General features: G+C 37.0%; 1 protein-coding gene across 2 annotated transcripts in view; it reads left to right on the forward strand.

Moving 5' to 3' along the window:
* LOC125831646 (uncharacterized) overlaps window positions 1–19,425 on the forward strand; it is an 831,707-nt gene that overhangs the window by 367,066 nt on the left and 445,216 nt on the right. The window lies entirely within an intron of this gene.

A 19,425-nucleotide genomic window follows, 5' to 3' on the forward strand; every position in this document is an offset into this window, starting at 1 on the left:
AATTTGCCTAAGGAATAGGTATATGCTGTCTGTTTCTTTGCAGATTACAACAGTTACGTTATGTAAAGACAATAAAGTAATGACACAATATTTTATTGCGGAAAACCCTGACTCATAAAGGGTAAAAAACTACGACCTACACCTCTGTATAGGATCTAACTCACTTCATTAAACTCTGAGCCTCAACAAAATATTACAAACCTATGTAACCTAAGGAATTATAAACTCTAATTCTTAGACATCAACAACCAACTAGATCGTCGACCCCACTCCAAGTTATGAATTAAGATTTCAACTCTTGCAATCCTAGGAACTAACTCTAATTCCTAAACTCCAATACAAACCCCCCAAGGTTTATGTTCCCAAGTCTTTAAGTTGCCCCAACTTGAAGGCTCTATTCCTACTCCAATTTATACTTCACTGGATCTAGAAAGAATTAAAGATACAACTCGATAAACTCAATACAAGCAAACTTGACTTAAAAACTATAAAACATAAGTCTATGAATCAGGTTCTTCAATTCTTGGTTGACTGCACTTCGTAATCAGAAATCACTCAAATATTAACTCCCTCTATTTAATTGTATTCTTCTTGTAACTCTCTATTTAAGTGCACAGATTTTTTTGGAGAAAACTTGCCCTATTTATTGATCAGGGATTTTTCCTTCTTCATTTGGAACTTAGGTTACTTTTTTAGTGGTTCCTTCTTCTTGTAGGATTAATAGGGTTATTCATTATGCGCTTCCTTTTCCTTGTATGACTCCTTTATAAGAGAAAACTTTTTGTACTGGTTTCTTGTCGAAAAAGCAACCCCTTCACCGCTTTATAACTTATAATTTACGTGGTTGACATTCTCCTAATCCTAGTCAGATTCTGTTTAAAAGGAGCATGCTGAAGCAACCGATTCCTTTCCACTTTTCCTCTATTTATCAATTATCAAAAAATTTCTCTATCTAATAGCTTCTTTTAAAATTATTCATAGCCATGATTAACTATCGCCAACCATGCCACATGTATTACACATTAAATTCATACTTTGAAAGAGTAACCACACGAAGAAGGCAAAAGAAATTAGCAAAATGTCAGCAAACGCATTTATCTTAATACTACAATAATTAATTCGACATTTTACAGAATGTCTAGGCTATACGTATGTTGCTGGTTGCATATCATTATTAACCAAAATCAACACCTCTATTGTTGTTTCATTTTTTTTTCTCTGTTACATTTTCTCCCCCAACGATTTTATAAAGACACGTCGTATGATTCTATTGCAAGACAAAAAGTCACATTCATGTTTTTCTTTTATGTGGGAAGTGAAATACTTATTTTTTACGTAAATTTCTTTTGGTTTGTGGATTAACTTTTATTTTCTTTAAGGATGTCATAATACTTATCAATTGCTAAATGAGTGTCTAAAGATTCATTTTTAGCCGACTTCTTCCTTAATCAAGCTCGATTTACAATTTTCATGCATATTAATTGCCACAAATTTAAATAAATTAGTCTGAAATTTTTAGGGAAACCACAAACAAGAAGTTGTTAATTTGATTCATCATCATTTTATCACGTCTACGCACATGTAAAGATCTAGCTAACTAATTATGTAAATCAATATATATTGTTATGCAACTGTTCAATTTCTCCTCGTATATTTTCTCAATTTAGTTCACAATATTTTCTTTTATTTTTGGAGGCTAGGTCATGTGTTCATTTATTGGTGCGTAAGAACTTGATACATTATTTGATTTGTAATGACAAATGCAACGGATTTTCTTTGATAGGGAGAAGATCAATCCTCAATCTTGACTAATATAGTGTGATAGTTTATTCCTAAGTTATGTTAAGAATATAGCACATTTCTAACTTATTGGATATTTTAATTTTTAGTTTATAATTCAATGCATAACTTATTACTACTTTTAGATGCATAATATTTGGGATACACGTGTAGTGCACTTGTCCAGAGCTAGTAATTTTATAATTCAATGCATAACTTATAACTACTTTTAGACAGGAGCGTCTTAACAAGTTTGGGGGTCTAAAGCCAAACTTCACCGAGAGGCCTTATATTTTTAGTTGACATTTATAAATTGAATAATTATAATATACTTAGTGTAATCCTACAAATGAGGTCCGAAGAGGTAGAATATATGCGGACATTATGAAGTAAGAACACAAATAATGTAAACTTTCAATGAACAATATATAATATAAAGTTAGAATCATAAAACCTGGCTCAAAATTTTGAAAATTTTATATAATGATATAGAAATAGACTCAAATAGTGTTGCGCTGAATTTGATAAGTTGATAGAATTTTATTTTAAAAGTAGGTGATTAGTTTTAGCGCTTGAAATTTCATAAGACACCAAAAAATAAAGATTTGATCGTTTTATAAACATACAACAATATATTTTGCATAATGTACAAGGTTTAAATGTTTGAAAGACTTTACAACATTCAATAATGAGAGAATAAAATAGTGAAAGGGAATAAAAAAGGATAATATAAGAATAATAATATTGGTCCATGATAATCGTCAGAATATAAATGAGGCAACAAAATAGATAGCCACGTAATAAATGACACTACAATTAATCAAACATTATTCCATTTCTCAATTATTACAATGTTCTCTGTATTAAATGAGGTAAAAAATTACTATATTATATTTTCTATCCAATTTTTTTCAAATTTATCATTACATAATATTTTCTTAACAATCAATATATATATATATATAACTTTGGGAGAAAATGGAGGCCCCAAGCAATTGCTTTAGTGGCCTTATGAACGAGATGACCCTGCTTTTAGATGCATAATATTTGGGATACACGTATAGTGCACTTATCCAGAGCTAGTAATTTTATAAACATAGGAGTTAAATTTAAATTTGAGGGGAGGAGGTGCATTTTGGAGGGTTGGAGACACTTTTTGGATTTTTGGCCATTGGTGCAAAATAGTTGTTCACATATCACATCACTAACAAGGAAATTGTTGAAAAGTACTATTGTGAATAGACCACGTACGAGTCCTTCAGCACGTGATCCTTTCTTCATATATTGAAAAAGCTCTCAAACTTGCACATATTTACTAAAGAAATATGGAGAAATAATGAAGTAAATTTCAAATTCAAGAGCAAATAAAAACTTAGGTTGTTAAAAAGGGATCCAAGTTCCCATACTAGTGACGCATTTGGAATAAATAAAAGACACATGGATATTACCATAATTGCCTTTATGATATGCAAGTTATAGCACGAAGAAGGAAGAAAGAAAGAGAAGTTTCCTAAATGTTTGTAGTCTCCTGAAGAAAAGTATAGACGTCTCCATATCATTTCAGAAGACTTTACTAGACCTGTTTTGATATGACGAGATCAGTGAATCTAGGACTCTGATATCAATTTTGTCACGATCCTGTCCCGCCGTGAGTGCAACCCACACTAACCCCGGTGGGAGAACCAACTAATTAACTACTAACACAAATTCCATAAAGCAATCAAAATATAACCAATTTACAATTAAAGGATATGTTTTATAAATTCAAAACAAAGTTAACACAAAATACAATAAATTATCATCAACATTCGTGAAAATAATTCCCTAGAAACTGAATATTGTAATTGTCTAGAATAAGATAATGCAACCCCAATATCCTTCTCCCAATCATTTCTCAGCAAAACCAATGAGTACGACTAAAGGAAAACTATGAAAAGATCTTAGAGCTAGCTGTCTCAATCATCCACAACTCTGAGATCAATCCAACCCATGACAACAATACTTGAAAGCAGTTAAAAGGATATTGAGGTATCTTAAAGACACAATCGACTATTTCTTATGTCATCAAGGAAATGATCTACAACTTAAAGGCTACATTGATGCTGATTGGGGAGGAAATTTAGATGAAACAGAAAATTCACCTCTGGATTTGTATTCTTGCTTAACAATGTCACCATATCATGGATTAGAAAGAAGCAGTGATGCATGGCCTTGTTGAAAGATGATGGAACACACCAAAAATTTCTAAGCTAAGACCCAAATCATTCTTCATTTGTGTATAAGGTCGTATCGGGTAATTTTTAAATTGTGGTTAGGTGTTAAGGTCAATTCTTTAGTGACGGAATAAATTTGGACATTAATTAAGGTCTGAAGAATCCCCTAACACAAAGTTGAGTTGAAAGCGCGCTTCCATACCAATTAAGTTTTGATATAAGATACTACTTAGATCAACTTCAAATGATCATATCTCTCAACACATAAAGAATTAGGTATATGACCTATAAAATTAATGGTCTATGATTTCTCTTTCCAATGCCCCCAAGGTTGCCTCATTTCGAGTTTGGAGTAAAAAGTTATGATTGCTTTACCAGGGAATGTCGCATCAGAGTTTTCAGAGTCAATGACTACGAATCCACTTCTATGGGTCATAGATTGAACTATCATCTATATTATCAACACGTGAAAAATGTTTCGGTAGTCAATTTTGGGGTCCAATTCCTACGGACCCATCTACGGGTCATAAAAACTTCTACGGGCAGTAGTTTGTGCTCGTAGAATGAACTTTTTAGCCTTAAAATTTCAATATGAATTCCACAGATGGAATCTATGGTCCGTAGATCAAACCATGAATTGTGGATGGCCCCGTGCAAGGTTTTCAATAGCTTTTTAAGAGGGGTTTATTTTGTTTTTTCTCACTTTTCCTAAGTCAGAGCCATGACGTTATAACTTCAATTAGGGGAATATATTCTACCAAGTACTTAGTTTTCTTTTATTTTGTGCTCTACACTCCACCAAATCAAAAAAAAAATTGTAAGGAAGACAAAAGCTACGGTTTCAAGGCTTGGAACAAGTTCTTCCTCAACATTCTTCAAGAACCTTATTTTTCCAAATATGTAAGGCTAATCATAGTGATGGATTGGTTCATCCTCACGCCCTTTATATAAATTCAGTCAGTAAGAGTTAAATCAATGTTCTACTCAAAGTTTCATGATTTTCGCTGAATTCAAATTGTGCTCTTAGCTTATTCCGAGTTTGAATTTCTAATTATTAGATTTTGATATTTTATATATTGATATCCTTGAGTTGTGGTTCATGCTTATATTTCACATGAACTCTAGTTATTGATTCTTTTTATTAAAAGCCGTTGTGCATTTATTTCTATGCATTAATTTTGGAATTTAAAGTGATTTCAAGCGTATTTTAAAGTATCTTTTAAGAAGAGTTTAAGGGTACACAAGTGTTTCTAAAACTTTTTACAAAGGTAATTATATGGGACTTCTTATACATTGATTTCAGACTTAAAAGGTAAGTCAATAAGTATCCGTTTTAAATGCATGTTTTGGAAAGAGTTTTAAAGAAAGAATCAAATGGTTTCATATGTACTATTTGGAAGTTGAGAAAGAGAAGTAGTACAATTAATTTCTGAAAAGTACTTCAATAAACAAAAGTGAAAGTGAAGTAAAGAAATAGTCTCTTTCTTGTAATTAAAGGGTGATTAAACATAATTGATATGATTTGCATTGGGCGTAGTATCAAGCATAGAATTGGGTAATAGTCTATTTTTAATCGAAACCCCATAAAACTACTTAACCAGAGTAGGATAGGATCGCACCATTTTTTGGGCGACTCCTCACTGCCTCATGGATCCATAGTTATAGTTATCATCCTATACTCCGGCAAAGTATAAGATTATTAACGATATCTGTAGGTTGCTAACTGCAGTAACTTCTAGTATATGTTTTATTTACCTCTTGTTACTAGTTTGAATAAGTCTCCTACTATGTGGAGCACATTTAGGAGTAGTTATAGTTCCTATTATCTAGCATTAGTTAGTTGTAGATCATGTGCAGGTGGTGGCCTGCACTTTAGCATCAGTTGGTTGAAGATTATGTATATAATAGCTTGCTGCCAGACTTAATGAAATTATCTTTTGACCTTCCCATCTTAATCTTTATATGGTATCAGAGCATTATAAGCTCCACCAAGTTAGATCCATCTATTTCTTTTAAAGCTTGCTCATATGTGGCTCCAGTTACTGATGCTACTGCTGCCAGCAGTCCTACAGTTTCTGCCACCACTAATGTGGTGCAATTTAACCCTGTTGCTCAGTTACCTCTTAAGTTACAAGGTAACCTCAACTTTTTAACCTGGAAAGCACAACTTGTGATGCTACTAAACGGGCATCAACTCATGGGGCATCTTGATGGAACCACAACAACTCCATCCCCTACGATTATCCAAAATAATCTTACTGTACCAAATCCCAATTATCAGATTTGGTTCTCTCAAGATCAACTGATCCAACAAGCAATGATGGCATCGGTCGATCCTACCATTGCTCCAACTGTTGCCGCAGCAACATCTGCTAACAAAGCGTGGGAACTCCTTCACACAGCCTATGCCAACAAAAGTCATACTCGCATCTTTAGCTTGCGAGATCAATTGCAAAATACCAAGAAGGCTTCTAAAACCATTGCAGAATACTTACAGGAGGTTCGTTCTCTCTCTGATGCTCTCAAAGTTGCTAGTTCACCTGTCAATGACGATGAACTTATTGTCAAAATTCTAAGTGGTCTTGGCCCCGAGTACCGTGAAATCTCTGCTGCAATACGCGCACGAGACTCTTCCTTGAGCTTTGAAGAATTATTTCACAAGCTCACAGATTATGAGCTTTTCCTCAAACATCAAGATCTGGAAAAACCATCTTTTATGATCACAGCTGCTGTTGTCCAGAAGTCCAACACACCTCCGCAATTCAATAGGAATAATTCTCGCTTCAACAATCAGCAACGGAAACCATCTCAATCTCACCAATGGAATTCCAATAATCCGCAATCGGATTCCAACAATCAACAAAACATGAGACAATTTAAGCAATCTGTCAAATGTCAATTGTGCCAAAAGTTTAGTCACACAGCAGATGTATGTCGCTCCAAGTCGCATAATCATTTTGAAGCTAAGGTTAACTTTGCATCTGGCCTACAATCGTCTGGAAACTCTTGGGTTCTAGACTCTGGTGCAACTCACCATGTCACTAGTGAACCTCACAACCTTGAAGAGTATACAGGAACAGAAGAAATTTCTATGGGTGACGGTAAAACCATTCCCATCACTCATATTGGTTCAACTTTGATTCAGGCATCTAATACTGCTTTTAAGCTTTCTGACACACTTTGTGCTCCTTTAATAAAGAAAAATCTCATTTCTGTTGCTAAGTTTTGTCAAGATAACCACGTATCTATTGAATTCTTCCCTTTTACTTTTGTTGTGAAGGACTTGCATACTCTGAAGCCGTTGGTACAAGGCCGGAACAATAATGGATTGTATGAGTGGCCGCATCTGCACATCAGGAAGCCATCCATTCACCTCTCCTCCACAAAAGCCCCACATAAACTCTGGCATGGTCGATTGGGTCATCCCCACTCTAGAATTTTAAATTTTATTCTGAAGAAATTTTCTTTACCTGTCGTTGCTGGAAAAGCCAAAGTTGAACCTTGTAATTCTTGTTCTTCTAATAAAGCGCATCGTTTGCCATTTCAACGACTCACTTACCACCTTACCACCTGATTTTTGGTCTTTTGCCTGTCATCATGTTGTCTACCTTATCAACAGACTTCCCACTCCCATCCTGAATAATGAGTCGCCCTACCAAAAATTATTTGGTCAATTTCCTGATTATACCACCCTAAGAGTTTTTGGCTGTCTTTGTTACCTATGGCTTAAACCTTATACTAAAAATAAACTTGAGCCACGGTCTGCCCCGTGTGTGTATTTAGGTATCTCCAGACTCACCATGCTCATAACTGCTTTGACCCAGTTCAGTCGAAATTTTTTGTAAGTCGTGATGTACAATTTTTTGAAAAAGAATTTCCTTTTAAAAGAATGTTTATTCACTTGCAGAAATATACTTCCCAATTAAGTTGGGAAGTTGTTGAATCCAAAGAGGAGACTCCAACAACAATTCCAACTCCTCCTCTCTTTATCCCACCACCTATTCCAATCCCTGTAGAGTCCAACTCTCACCATACAACCTCTTCCCCAAGCGATGCTCACTCCAATAGCCACAGCCAAGTACCAGTAGCTGCAGAGACATCAGGTAATACACAACTTCCTGCTCCTTCTTTTTTGCATGATCCTACCATCCACAAGCCTTTACTCACGTACCAGAGACGCAAATCTAATAAGTTCATACAAACACAACAATTACTCCCAGCCCCTAGCGCCACCACTCCCCCACCCCTGACATCCAGTTATCCCTCTCCTGCCATACCTGCTACCCCGATTCCCCCACCACCCTTAAACCGAATTATAACTCGGTCTCAGAATAATATCTCCAAGCCAAAGAGAAAACTCTCTTTTCTAACCCATTTGATTCCTACACCTGTAACTTTCAAACAGGCTGATAAACATGAAGAGTGGAGGCAGGCAATGCAAGAAGAGTATGATGCCTTAATCAAAAATCAAACTTGGGAACTCGTAACGCGAGACCTGTCCAATAATGTGGTGGACTGCAAATGGTTGTATCGGATCAAGCGAAAAGCAGATGGCTCTATAGATCGTTTCAAAGCTCGTCTAGTTGCAAAAGGGTTCACGTAGCGCCCTGGATTGGATTTTCATGAGACATTCAGTCCCGTTGTCAAACCAACAATGGTCAGGTTGGTTCTATCTATCGCTGTGCAACACAATTGGCCAATCCATCAACTTGATGTCAATAATGCTTTCCTTCAAGGAGAATTGGACGAAGAAGTGTTTATGTCTCAACCCCAAGGATTTATCAATCCCCAATTCCCGACTCATGTTTGCAAGCTGAAAAAGGCTATTTATGGCCTCAAACAAGCCCCTCGGGCTTGGTATAATTCTCTGCATGAACATCTGCTGAAAATGGGGTTTGTCAGAACAAAATCTGACACCTCTCTATTTGTATGGAAGCATATGGCTGTAACTATTTGCGTTCTTGTCTATGTTGATGACATCATAATCACTGGCAACCATCCAAAAGTGATCAAATTTTTCATCAGTTCCTTGGCAACTAGATTTTCGTTGAAAGATCTTGGCTATTTGAACTACTTCTTGGGTGTTGATGTTAAGCACATACCAGATGGTCTCATTCTTTCTCAATTAAAATATATTCTGGATATTCTTTCCGAACTGGATATGGAAAATTGCAAAGGTGTTTCTACCCCCATGTGTTCCACTGTACCACTTTGAGTGGCTGACGGTTCGCCACATAATGATGCCACTCGCTACCGGCGTACCCTTGGCAAATTGCAGTATTTGTCCCTCACACGGTCTGACATCTCTTATGCAGTCAATAAATTGTCTCAATTTATGCATGTCCCGACTGATGAACATTGGAAAGCGGTTAAAAGAGTGCTATGGTATCTCAAAGAAACTTCAAATTCAGGACTTCGCATCATTCACAGCTCTGACTCCCATTTGTATATGTATGCTGATGCGGACTGGGCTGGCGATCCAAATGACAGAATCTCTACATCAGGTTACATTCTTTTCTTTGGACCAAATCCAGTCAGTTGGTCATCAAAAAAACAACGTGCAGTAGCTCGCTCATCCACTGAGGCAGAGTACAAATCCGTCGCCAATGCACTTGCAGAGCTCACTTGGGTGCGAAACTTACTTCATGAGTTACATGTCACCATTTCGAAGATGCCAACAATCTACTGTGACAATGTTGGAGTGACTTATTTATCTCACAACCCAGTTTTTCATACCCGTATGAAACATGTTGCTGTTGATTTTGCATATGTCCGTGACCAGGTTCAAGATCATCGAGTCCATGTTACTCATACGCATGCTTGTGATCAACTTGCTGATACATTCACCAAGCCACTACCTAAATCAGCATTTACTAGGTGTCGTTCCAAGTTAGGCATTGTTGCACCTTGCCTACCTTGAGGGGGTGTATTAACGATATCTGTAGGTTGCTAACTGCAGTAACTTCTAGTATATGTTTTATTTACCTCTTGTTACTAGTTTGAATAAGTCTCCTACTATGTGGAGCACATTTAGGAGTAGTTATAGTTCCTATTATCTAGTATTAGTTAGTTGTAGATCATGTGCAGGTGGTGGCCTGCACTTTAGCATCAGTTGGTTGAAGATTATGTATATAATAGCTTGCTGCCAGACTTAATGAAATTATCTTTTGACCTTCCCATCTTAATCTTTATAAAGATGACCCTTGCAACGTGGGTTAAACGTTGTATCATTGCTAGGCTCATAGTGATGGTTGTCGGTTAAAGAGTATGTTATTTTCATATTGCTTTTATTGCACATCTTATATTGTAAAACTTAAATGGTTTTCACTTCGTATTCATGTATTGATTCAGTTGAGTTGCTTTCAGTTCTTCAGTTCAGTTATTTGTTTATTTGGCCATATTGCATACTTGTACATTCAATGTAATAATGTCTTTTCTTAGGCGTATTTATATGCCCATTTACTATGATTTACCCACATGTGCCTTATGTTTCGAGGACATTCTTGATGATAATGATTGTGTTTTGATTATGAATTACAATAAATGCACACTAACCTACGTGATAAGCATATGCAAGTATTCCTAATGGAGTATGAGCTAAATAGGAGGCGATGGAAGCGAAGGGAAAATGAGCGCGAAGAAAAACAAACCTGGAGCAGCTTTGGCATACCGTGCCAGGGGCCTAAACTATTGGAGCCAAGTTCTAGCAAACTACTGGCGCGCTTCCCCAGCAGTCCTGGCACTATGGTGGTGCGCTGCCCTATGCCAACTCTGACTTTTCAGATAAATTTTAGTTGATTTAGGATTCCTAATTGGACTAGAAGTAGAATTATTTTTTCTTAAACTCTATAAATAGGATCCTAGGGATATTTTGTGAAGGAACAACTTATTCATCATACTTTGTAGTTGTAATGCTTTTTAGGGTTCTTTTCTTCTTCTTCTTTTTATTTTCTTAGACATTAGTAGCTAAAAACCCTTGTTCTGGGGTTGTAGCTATGGGTAATTGTTGAACATCGATTGTTTTGAATTAATGTTGGTTATCACTTAAATTACTTTTATATTCTTGATTTAGTATTTCATGATTGGACACCATAGAGATAAACTTATTGTCTATTCCTGGACTCAAGAGACGAAGAGGTAGATAGACCAAAGAATACAAAGAGCTTGATCTCTCTTGTATATAAGTCACTTGTTCAAATTTGTGTTCAGGATTGAAATCCGGACGAACACCGAGCTTGGTTACCAAACATGATGAAATATAAATGCTCGCCAATTGAGTTTGTTTATCCCCGCTCAACGATGTAGTTAGACAGTCAATTGGAGTAGGCAATTAGAGGTTGGGAGATCATGATCATAAAATCAACCTTGTAAATCAGTAATTTGATAACCTTGGTTAATTCATTACATGATATGCGATACATGAAACCTTAAGCATGTTGCAGCCTTGGAATTTTCCAACCATTGTAAGTAATTTTATTATTTCATTCTTGCATTCGTAGTATTCAAATAAAAATCAAATTCTTTTGGTACTCTTGAATAAATAATTAGACTAGTATAGGCCGGAAAAATAACAGACGTAGCTTTACTTAGATAGGGCTTTGATTCGTCTTTTTTTTTTTCTTAGTGATTGGAAAGGAGGGCGCCTGGGTAATTTTAGTAAAATAGTTAATCTAAAGTCCTTTGGGTTCAATAATCCGTCTCTTTTAGAGCCACTATATTACTTGTGCGACCCGTACACTTGCATGTGCAATTGGAAACAACAATGTCATTCGACCTGGATCTTTTTATGATGTAGATTCAAGTATTTAGAATCATCAATAAGCATTCCGTTGAGATTACTTCATCTATTCGTCAGTTTCTGGTGAGACCTCCCTGCTTTCGAAGGACTCCATTTTTTTTGCTCTATAGTAGTAGGATTTTGAGGTATCGTGGTTCTTGTCCCGATACCAATCTTTAGATAGTAGAGGTTTCATGGATAGGTAGAGTTAGATGGTTACCAATATTTTTCTCAGATGTTTTATTAAACACTTACTATTTAAATTAAGTATTTTCAGACGTTATTTTAAAAGTTTTTTAAATATTTTAAATTCTCATCTATTATCACCCAATATGGGCCTAAACACAAATGTTGAAAGGTTCGGTTCTCACCCTTTGAGTCATTCATCCTCAATTGATGGTAAAGCTGTAATGAAAGAGAAAGGAGATACTGTTACTATCTATCTGACTTTGGAACATGCCTATTAACATAAATAGGATTGGTTCATACTAAGACTTTGGAACTCAACTAGATCACCCATTATGATCTTGGGCATATTTATATGCTCATTTACACTATTTTCCCTGCATGTACCTTTATTTTTAAGAACTTTCATTACTTTATTGGTTGTGTTTTGATTAGTATTGTGATAATTGTGAACTAAGAAATCTAATTAGATATTTCAGGGAAATGATGTAAGAATTAAGTAATTAGGAGCTGAAGCAAAGGGGGAAAGCTTGAAAACAAATCAGAGGAAATGCGTGAAAGAGAACTACCAAGAGAAATTTGGGTTGTGGTGTACTGGTGGCGTGTCACCCCAGGCCTTAAACTACTGGTACCCTAGGCCTGGCGCACTGGTGGCACACCGCACCAGACCACAAACTACTAAGGCCCTGGTCTGGCGCTATGGTGGTGCTCTTCCCCACAAAAGCCCCAATAAAAAAATATGATATTTAAGGATTTCAAATCGAAGAAGGAAAGGGGATTATTTTCCCTAACCCTATAAATAGAATATTGTGCCTCTTTTGGAGGGAACCGAAATGCTTTTCAAGTGCAAGAGGAAAGGAATAGAATTCACCGTTAGAGTTCTTCTCTTCTTTTTTTCTTAGACATTACTTTGCAAGAAAATAATTATCTTTATAGTTTTTATTAGCATTAGTAGCTAAGAACCTTTGTTCTAAGGCTGCAACTATGAATGATTGTTGAACATTGATTTTATTGGGTGAAGTTGGTTATCTCATAAATTATTATTGTGTTCTTATATTACTATTTTAATGCTTGATCACCATTAGAATAAATCTATTGTCTACTTTTGAACTCAAGAGAGGAATAGTGGGATAGAACATGGAATACAAAGAACATGATATTTTATTGAATATCACTTGAATTGATTTGTGTCTAAGAAAGGATATGTGTAGGTGCCATGCCTGGTTACGAAACAAGATGATAGATTTAATGCTCGCCAGTTAATTCAATCTATCCCATTCAATGATGTAGTTAGACTGTCAAGTGCGGTAGGTGACTAGAGATTGGGAGATCATGATCATAATATTAAGCTTGTAAATCAATAGTTTGATAACCAAATGAAATCCATAAAAGATATGTGATCATGAATTCTTAGTTACGCTACAGCCCCAGAATTATCCTAAACTATTGTTAACATTCATATTGAAGTATAATCATTATTAGTTAGTATACTTCTTTCATTTTTGCATTCTTAGTATTCTAATATCAATAAAATCTTGTGGCACACTTGCATAAATAATTAGAATTAGTATAATTAGGTAAATAGTTAATGGACAAGTTATTTGGGTTCAAGAATATGACTCTTTTAGAGCCACTATATTACTTGTACAAACACATACACTTGTGTGTGCATTTGGGAGCAACATGTTTTTAGCGCCGCTGCCAGGAACTTAGAAATTAATTATTCTTCTAGCTTTTACTTTTTCTTTTTATTTATTAAGTTTTTTTTTTTCATTTTCATTTTTTGTGTACAAGTATTTTATTTTTTTCCTTGGAATTTTGGTACTCCTATTGATAAGGACGATTAAGACAAAATGGTTGTTGGGTGATGGGTATCCTTGTTAGTATTGTAGAGGACCCCACTTCGATATAGAGTGGAATACTATTCAAAAGAGTGGGTCATATGCACCTACAAAATCTTTTTATTGGATTGTATGTCATACATGTGGTGGTCGAGATGGTTATTGGAATGGTTGTCCTAACTCTTATTCTCCTCCCCCGAACATCTATTATGATTCTTCTTTTATTTTTTATATTGGCAGGAATGGTGAAGTGGAGGATGCGGAACAAGAGGCTCACAATATGAATTTATTTAAGAAACTAATGAGTAGGCTGGACATAATTGATTTAGCAATCAAGGAACAATGATCAAAACACATGGAACTGTAGGCTAAAGTTGACGCTTATAAAATGCAAGTTATAGGCCTAGCTAATACTTAATTAGAAGAAGAGAGTAAATCTCTACAAGGAGAAAGTTGTGAAGAAGTAGAGATAGTGAGTCAATCTTGGTTTTAGGAACAAGCTCAACGTTTCAAGTTTCAAGAGTCTATCTGTGATAGTCTTACGTACATGAAAACACAACTGACAGAAGGAAGAGTTGAGCTCACACAAAAAATAGATCAATCTTTGGGTAGTTATGCTTGATCATGTGATTAAAAAAGTAATCTAATACTCATGAGAACACAACCAATACCCTTTGATTTAGTTTTAAAATCATTTTTACTCTATTGGTTGTCACTATAAGAAAACTGTGAATTACATGGGGATTTTCCTGGGGATTAGTATGAAAATTTGTAGGAAAATTTTCTATGGATCCCTAGGAAAATCTCCATGTATTTCATACTTTTCTTGTAGTGTGTGTTTTGATGAGTATTGTGATAATTGTGTACTAAGACGTGTGATAAGATATTGCAACGAACTCAAGAATCAAGTAAATAGAAGCTGAAGCAAGGGAGGAAAGCTTGGAAACAAATCAGAGGAGTGAGCAAAATAAATTGATCAAGAAAAATCTAGGTTGTGGTGCACTAGTTGTGTGTCGCCCCAGGCCCTAAACTACTGGCGCACTCATGGCACGTCGTTCCAGGACCCAAACTCTTGAAGTCCAGGTCTGGCGCTATGGTGGCAGCACGCCCCAGAAAATCCCCAAAGAAAAATCTCCAATTTTAAGATTCCGAATTCAAGAAGGAAAAAAATATTATTTTCCCTAACCCTATAAATAGAACATTGTGCCTCTTTTGGAGGGAACCGTCATACTTTTCAAGTGCAAGAGGTAAGGAATAGAATTCACCATTAAGGTTCTTCTATTATTCTTTTCTTAGATAATACTTTGCATGAAAATAATTATCTTTGTATTTTTTATTAGCACTAGTAGCTAAGAACCTTTGTTCTGGGGCTGCGACTATGGATGGTTGTTGAACATTGATTTAATTAGATGAAGTTGGTTATCTCATAAATTATTCTTGTGTTCTTATAGTACTATTTTAATGCTTGATCACTATTAGAATAAATTTATTTTCTACTTTTGAACTCGAGAGAGGAATAGAGTGATAGAACGTAGAATATAAGGAGCATGATCTTTTTCTGAATATCACTTGAATTGACATGTGTCTAGGAATGGATATACCTACGTGTCATGCTTGGTTACGTAACAAGACGATAACTTTAGTGCGAACTTGATTCCATATATTTAAGCTCAATGATGTAGTGTCACAACCCAACCCAACTGGCCGTGCGGGCATCAACTCTACCACTTAAACCCTCAATTCCCAAACGGTTTAGCCATGCGGAAGATTCGAGAAAACTAGGATAAAAACAAATTCATAAAGATTTTCATAAATATAAGAGTTTAAACAAATCAAGTTCAGACATGTAAAGTAATTAACACCCCAGGGATCTAGTCTAAACAGGTACAAAAGCTACTAAGTTTACAAGGTAAAACATAATAATGAGGAGACACAACTTCTACCATGCGAAAGGAAAGATAGAAGCTGTTGGAGATTGCCTTTGTCTTCACTTATAAAACATCACTGATCTTGCAACCAGACTATGCCCAAAAGGCATAGCAACAGTAGTAGCAATACAAAACTACACATACTTGTAGGCATCATCGGTCAACCTGCTACCCACCACATAATATAAGAAATCAACAAGTGAAAACAAGTAGTAAAACTATTCATTCCTCCACCTTTATAATTACCTGCCCTCACCAGTTTCGGATACTAAAACTCGTACTAGCATACTTGACTTTCAACCCCTTAATCATTCCAGTCTTGGTCATGACTTAACCATTCTACCTCTTAAAGGATACTCCGGACATAACCACTAGCAACACACCCTACTTCATTCACGTCAACACTCAACTCTTGACTACTTAGTACGTTATATCAAACTTGTTAATTGTTTCAATACTAATCCCCTACCGGATAATACATGTCTATTTGAAAACACAACAAAACACCTCCCCATTTCTCAATAACAATACTCACTACCACCCTCCACGGGCGACCCGTAAGGACACTCGGACCCTTGTTCTCTACTTACCGTTTCAACTCCTGATTTTTAACCTAACCATTCCCAATCCACTACACCAACAAATATATCCAGCTAAATTTCAACATCACAACCAACCCATATGTCTATATAGAATGCACAACCTAGTTAACATGTCATGATTCAATGTACAAATTCCATATTCTCAAGATATACAAATATGCCAAGTCAATGGTCCTCTTATGAACCCACACCCAAAATGTTAGTGTACTGGAACGTGGTACCCGATCTAAGCAAGTGTGCTAAAATGTAGTACCCGATCCAATAAGTATGCCGGTACGTGACATCCGATCCAATGCAAGTTAGCGTGTCGGTACATGACACCTTATCCAATGCAAGTTAGTGTGTCGGTACGTGACATCCAATCCAATTATCACAATCATGATCATATTCACATCCATAATGTACAATACTCACATCATATAGTCAAGTACTCAAGTTCAGGCATGCATTGTTATAATAAATTCATTAGATTTGTTTCCACTTTTATCGAATATCATACCCGCATGCATACCATACGCCAATCGATCGACTAACATTATACATTTAGGAAATCACAACAATCGCCTAAACCCTATTTCATGAACTAGGGCTTTGTCCTACGGTATACGTCTAATGTAACACTTAAGGATATACACATAATCAACCTTTTTTTGATGCAAAAAAAGCCTACGCATGAATTATAGCGTCAATTCCAGCATACTACGTAGTGAATAACATATTTATAATTAATCTATAAATAAAGCTAGCCTACCTGGGCACCAAGTATTCGCAGAGGGTTTATAGATAAATTTCTAGTTTTCGAACGATGGGACGGTGGATTTTGACCAGAAATTTGTAAGCAATCGCCATCCCCACACTAGAAATCTCTTTCTCCTCCCTTAACAAGCCTAGCGTATCCTTGAGAGGGTTTATGGGGTGTTCCTCGCCTATTTTAGGTGTTTTTGGAAGAAGGAGAAAATAAGATTTCATGTTATTTACATTCTGTCTTACCTATCCCGCTCTGGCGGCTACTTATCCCGTTGTGGCGGTGCCACCTTAGCGACATCAAGCCCACCCCGGCGGGACAGTGGCCCCAGTATTTTCTTAAAGTTTTAATTTCCTAAATAATGACGATTCGAGTCGTTACAATAGATACCAATTTACCCCTCGTTCGTCCCCGAACTACTAGTGAATGGATCATCACGCGTCCTATCTTGGAGTACTTTTAAACTAATGAACTGGTGCATTACGGAACCACAACGGATGGTGACTTTTCAAAATTTTGACACACGAAAGGTGAGATACTCAAGTGCTGGTTAGGAATTTGAGGTAACACACAAAGAAAAAAACGCGTCCTATTTATACAACCTGATCCCATGAGAGACATGCCTCCCACTAGGGCGGGGCTGTTGTGGCGAGATATCTCCTGCTATAGCAGGGGATTGTAACCAGTAAATTGGGGAATGGGGAATGGTTTCCCCATTTCTCCCTTTTTCTCATACAAACTCTCCCAAAACCCTCTCGATTCATCTACTTCGAACGTCATTTCTAAGGTAAATTTCTTGTTTATTATGCTCTTTACTTCAATACTTGATTAACAACGATTGCATGCTGCTACTTAATTGATTAGAAACGGTTTTTGGTTAGTTTTTCAAAAATGAACATAATTTCTTGTTGGTTAGAAAAATGTAGCATGGGCACTTCCCTTACGTCCCCAACGTCTCCACGACGCCCTAGGCGTAAGGATTTCGTCAACAAATGGTCGAATTGGTACCAAAATGGGTGGAGGAAGTTGAAAGGTCTCTTGTAGAAAACTTGGATGTGGACGCTATTTAGGGGTTATTTTGCCAAAATAATTGCATAATTATGTTCTAAGATACTTAACATACTCTGATTTATTGAAATTCTGTGAAAACAGGGGTTTTGGGATGAAGGGCGCCATAATCGCACCTAGTGTCCTAGATGAAGGCCGTTCTGGCGACCTTCATCCCTTTGTAGCAGCCTCTCTCATCTCTTTATGGCAGGATTCAGGCCACTGTGGCGGGACACAGTGGGGCAGTAGCCCCTTGCCACTTAGAGCAGAAAATTTTTCTCTTCCCTTTATAACCCAAAATTGCCTAACTCTATCATGTTCTAACATATATCTTCCAACTTTTTGCAGGCTTCTCTAAATAGCTGGTGCTAACGAGGAAAATCCACCTTTTTCCGCTTCCCCGATGTTGCTAGTCGGGAAAGGCATCACGACTACCGGAACAACAAGTTTTGTTGTGAGAGAGGCTTTGTCTTACTTAGACTGGAGGAGAAGGTGCCTGCCTTTTATGCTCGCTTGATGGAGTTCGGATGGGCTCTACTGACTAAGGCTCCCCCTACTGCATGTTCTGACTAGGTGAGGGAGTTCTATGTCGTTCTACCTACAGTTCGCTGGGATGATCCCCATCCTACCATTTGTATCTGGGGAGTCGATATCCCTATGAACGCTACAACCATTAATGAGATGCTAGAGGTGCCCGAGGTCTCAAATGCGGAGTACGAGGCCAAGCTAAAAGAGATGGATGTGGACTGACTGAGGGACACACTGCTGGAGTCTGCACACCGGGAAATAGTTTATTGGCCTACTGCCGAAGGCATCACTAGTGCGAACCGGTCACCAGATGATAAGAGGTGGCTGCACTTGGCTACTAGGAGGATCCATCCATTGGGCAACCGTAGCGACGTGACATTTCCTTATGCCTTGGTGGTGGCGTACATTGTGCAGGGCGTTAAGCTAAATGTGGGGGCACATATTATCTCAGAATGGAAGATGTTCTACCTAGGAAATAAGAAGACTTTCATCCTACTAGGACTTGTGACTACGATGTGCAAACAGGCGGGGGTGCCCCTCTTAAAAACTGATGAGGTGCTCATATGGATCCCCCCCCTTCATCATTTTTTGGTTAGGCAGGGTTCTACTTCTAGGAGCAAAAGGATGAGGACAGACAGGGCCAGTAGAAGTCAGGCGGCAACGGAGGCAGACAGCGAGGGAAGGGAAGACGGTGCAGGCGACGACACTCATCCCTCCCGGTCACAGTCCCCACTCTTAGGTGCACAGGTGGAAGAGGATTTAGTGGCTATCCAGAAGAG

The sequence above is a fragment of the Solanum verrucosum genome, unplaced genomic scaffold, assembly GCF_900185275.1.
Source record: "Solanum verrucosum unplaced genomic scaffold, falcon-dt-bn FXZP01000049.1, whole genome shotgun sequence".
NCBI classification, from domain to species: domain Eukaryota; kingdom Viridiplantae; phylum Streptophyta; class Magnoliopsida; order Solanales; family Solanaceae; genus Solanum; species Solanum verrucosum.